The 4,449-nt window shown below is 41.5% G+C and overlaps 1 non-coding gene across 1 annotated transcript; it reads left to right on the top strand.

The window, feature by feature from the left end:
- The first annotated feature begins 270 nt into the window (after positions 1-270).
- LOC120275006 lies at positions 271-377 on the top strand. The gene has a single exon (XR_005541035.1). It is a non-coding gene; the product is annotated as a small nucleolar RNA R71 (small nucleolar RNA).
- Positions 378-4,449: the final 4,072 nt, after the last annotated feature.

Below are 4,449 nucleotides of genomic sequence, written 5' to 3'. Positions count from 1 at the left end.
ACTCTATTTTAAGTTAGAAGATCAAACATCTTACTCAAACTCTCCACTTGAGCTGCCAATGAAGTTACCGCATCTATTTCATGGAGACCGGCCACTTTTTTCTTCTCCCTAGCGTTCCATTGGTAGCTGTTTAACCCCATTTCTTCAATTAACTGTCGAGCCTCATTGGGGGTCTTGCTACCTAAGGTACCTCCTGCTTCTGCATCCAAGAGTTGCCCTGTACTCGGGTTCAAACCCTTATAAAAGGTTTGAACAATCATCCACTCCGGGAATCCGTGTTGCGGGCACTTTCTCAGGAGCTCGTTTAACCTTTCCCATGTCTCAAATAGAGTCTCCAATTCCAACTGAACAAAGGATGAGATCTCATTCCTAAGCTTTGTAGATTTTCCGGGAGGAAAATAACGAGCAAAAAAAGCTTCTACCATCTCCTCCCATGTGGTAATCGATGCTCTAGGTAATGAGTGTAGCCACTGCTTTGCTTTCCCCTTTAGGGAAAATGGGAAGGCTCTCAACTTGATGGCATCATCTGTCACTCCATTTATCTTCAGCATATCACACACATCGAGAAAACTCTCTATATGACTGTTTGGATCCTCATCGCCAAAACCGTTGAGCTCGTATGGATTGCTGCAACATGTGGATGAATGCCCGGCTTCAACTCAAAGTTACGAGTCAGTAATCGGGGACGCACAATACTCGATTGTGTCCCCAACACTCGAATGTCAGCATAATCGGATAATGTTCATGTTGCTCATTCTATTACGCCATGTTTTTCGAGATCCTTCCACTTCCAAATCGGCTAAATTAGACTGTTTCTTGCAGGCTCTTTCCTTTTTTCTAATCAGACGTTCAAGCTCAGGAAATCCTTCAACCAATATTGAGGGATTCCCTCGGGTCATAACCTGGAGCTGTACCCAAAAAGAAAGAAAAAGAAATCAGAACGATGATAGAATAAGAAGATAGGAAATAGAATGTATGGTGAAATAGCTAAGAAAACAAAGTGCAAAGTATCTCTAAATGCCAAGTCCCTAGCAACGGCGCGAAAAACTTGACAAGGTCCCCTTGTGTATATCCCGTAAGTGTACAGGTTTGTCGAAGTAAGAATCCCAGATGAGCGGGTATCGAATCCACATTGAGTAGGGGATAAAAACACTTAATCCGCTTCTTAGCTATGTGAAAAATCAATAGTGACAAGTGTGACAATGATTCAATTCTTAAAAGTAAAATCAACAAGTAAGAGAGCACGAGTAAAGGAGAAGGTAGGGCAATCGATAAAGATGGGGTACTCGGATAATGCTCCGCCTAGGACGATCGCTTCAAGTGCAAGAACCCTCTATTATGCTTCCTAATCAATGCAATAGTGAATCATGGAAATCCTTCATTACATAGTCCCAAATCTAAGGTTAACTATGCCTAACTCTATACATGTCCCGGAGGAGAAATCGAACAATCTCAACACCTCGCACTCGCATAGAGTTGCAATGAGCTCTAGAGATTCCAAGTGATAAATCTCTTCCTAATTATAGACCTAACCCTTTGGTCCAGGTGGAAGGTCCCTAACCACGATTACGCCCTAGATACTAAGGTCACCTCAATGCTTCACTCCGTTGCACTCGAAACTAAGCCCCAGCGGAGGGTCATCCCTTAGACCATTCACTCTATTATGGCCGCAAAGAACTCGAGGAATGGAGGTAGAATCTATCATGTCGGAGGGGAAATGGGATGCTCCTGTACCTCTCGACTCATCCTCTCAATCCTCTCCATCCTAGCTTTGTCTAACGCTCGTGGTGTGTCACTCACTCACAAGGTTACCAACAAGAATTCTCAACCCTAGTGTTACTCTAGGGGAAATGTTCATACAATCAAGCATTCAAGGTTGTAACTCACAATAAACATCAATTAATTGAAAGCATAATTAAGAGATTCAATGAAATGAATACATCCTAGGGTTCACAAATACCCAAGTACCCACTAATGGTTTAGCTCTCCATGGAGCTAAATACAATCAAAGAAATAGAATGTAAAAGCAATGAATCCATAGAAAAACCCCTAAATGGTCGTGTCGATGGTCTTGTGGAGAGTCCTCTACTCGTCGCAAGGGATCCTTTGTCCGGCCTAGGATACCCCTCGCCTGATCGGTGCCGACGAAAGCTCTCCCAATAACCTTCTTCCAAACGACGCGCGATGTCTGTGAACAGTGCTACTACAGTACCTTGCTACATTGTTGTTATAGTGCTATGCTACAGTAACCGACCTGAATAGCTTTTCGAATCCATACTTTCATCGGGGTAACGCAAACGGGCACACGTTCACGTTGTGGATCACTTGCTTCTTCAATGATAGACAAGTTGGTGGAGCTCTTGTTCTATGTGCATAAGTCGGAATGCTCGAGTGTGACTGCCCTTGTGCCCCTCCAAATGGATGTGCCAACTAGAATACGAGGAGGTTGGCACACACTCTAGCATCTCACACCCGACCTATGTCTTCGCGTTTGAACCTTAGCATGATTTCCTCCAAAATCGGTGTATGACGATCCACACTGGCTTCTTTCCTTCATACTTGGCCTCACAACCCTACCTGCATTAAAGTAACATAAAAACACACATATTAGTGTAAAAACCCGAGAAAAGTAATGCTCAACATAAGGAATGAACGTTTCGCATTCATATCGCACAAGCACTTATCAAACTCCCCCACACTTAAGCTTTTGCTTGTCCAAAAGCAAAAATTAGACATTCTGAGCATAGATGAAGGAAATATTGGAAGTGCTTGGCCTTAGGTTCACCAAAGTGTACAGAGAGAGCATTCTACAAGTGTTGGAAAATTTCAACATTAAATACAAAAAATCAAAGCTCTAGCTAAAAACTTGAATAAAAAAGGACAACGAACCCGAAATCGTGTACGTGTGTGAACTCACTCAAAAGAACCCAAGGTATACTCCTCAAAGTTCTAAGTACAAGGGACTTATTTATCTACAAAAGTGACAACAATTTTAAAGATGGTAGTAGCTTCACACATCCGCTAAGGTGGCTTTCACACTTTCGAGGTGGTAGCTCTTTGTACCGGAGTGGTAGCTTTCACTCATCCTATGAGATAACTCTTTCTCTCATTAGGGCATAGCTAGTATCCGACTTATGAGAGTTGTTTCATACTTCATAGGTGGTAGCTCTTTCCACCCAATAAGCACAAACAAAGAATAAAACTGTTTTGTTCCTTTTTTTTTTTTTTTGAATTTAACACAAGAAACAACTATAACTAGTCCCTTTAACATAAAACTTGAGTTTCCAAAAGAGTCTAATAAGTGAGTAGTGTAACAAGTATAAATCGGGCAAAAATTCCTAGACATTCAAGCAAAACTAGAGCATGAAAATATTCAATGTTAAAAATTCTCCTAAACTCAAGAATACTATCAATGTAACTAGGGTGAACCGCCATTGGCTATGTGAGCATTTATCAATCAACAACAATAGAAAAGATGTGTGTACTATGGAACTCCCCCCCCCCCACACACACGCACACTTAAGTTGTACATTGTCCCCAATGTACACATGCAAGCTCACTCAAAATGTATTTCATTCAAAAATAGATGTGGGAGAAGCAATCAAAACAATACTCCCCTGACTCCGAGTGTCGTGTTTGATGGAGCTAAGTCCTTGGGAGTAATGTTCCGATGGGTTGTAAAGCTCACACGGCCAAGTGCCGAAGGACCTTGGCCGTGCCCATGACTAAGTCTCAATTCCCATGATGACAAGACCATATGCACGCATACACGAGGGAGTTCAGTGAAGCTCAATAAAAACAAAATATCTCGAGTATATATAAAAGATAGACAATGAATACAATCAATGAAACTCTAAGATTCTCTGACTTTTGATGTCTTGGACATCATCAGTAGGTCATGAATTTTTTTGGTGACCTCCTTGAGCATCAAGAGGAAAGAAAGGAAAAAAGTCTCAAAAAGAGAGCGTCCACCTTGCATTGGAGCTCATCAGTGGGTCATGAGAAGAATGATTTTTTTAAAGACCTCTCTGTGAGTGTCAAGAGGAAAGAGTGGGAAAAAATCTCGAAAAGAGTGCATCCACTTTGCATTGGACCTCATTAATAGGTCATGAGAAGAATGAAATTTCTTTTTGAGACTTCCCTGTGAGTGTCAAGAGGCAAGAGTGGAAGACAATCCTAAATTGGACCTCATCAGTGGGTCATGAGAAACATGAATTTTTTTAGAGACCTCCTTGTGAGCGTCAAGAGGAAAAAGTGAGAAAAACTCTCACAAGAGAGAGTCTACTTTGCATTGGACCTTAGTAGTGCGTCATGAGAAGAATGGAATTTTTTATAGACCTCCATGTGAGAGTCAAGAGGAAAAAGTGAGAAAAACTCTCAAAAAGAGAGCATCCACTTTGCATTGTACCTCATCAATGGGTCATGAGAAGAATGAAATTTTTTTTGAGA

Source organism: Dioscorea cayenensis, chromosome 13 (genome assembly GCF_009730915.1).
Source record: "Dioscorea cayenensis subsp. rotundata cultivar TDr96_F1 chromosome 13, TDr96_F1_v2_PseudoChromosome.rev07_lg8_w22 25.fasta, whole genome shotgun sequence".
Classification (NCBI taxonomy): Eukaryota; Viridiplantae; Streptophyta; class Magnoliopsida; order Dioscoreales; family Dioscoreaceae; genus Dioscorea; species Dioscorea cayenensis.
This window is presented reverse-complemented; position numbering and strand designations above follow the sequence as displayed.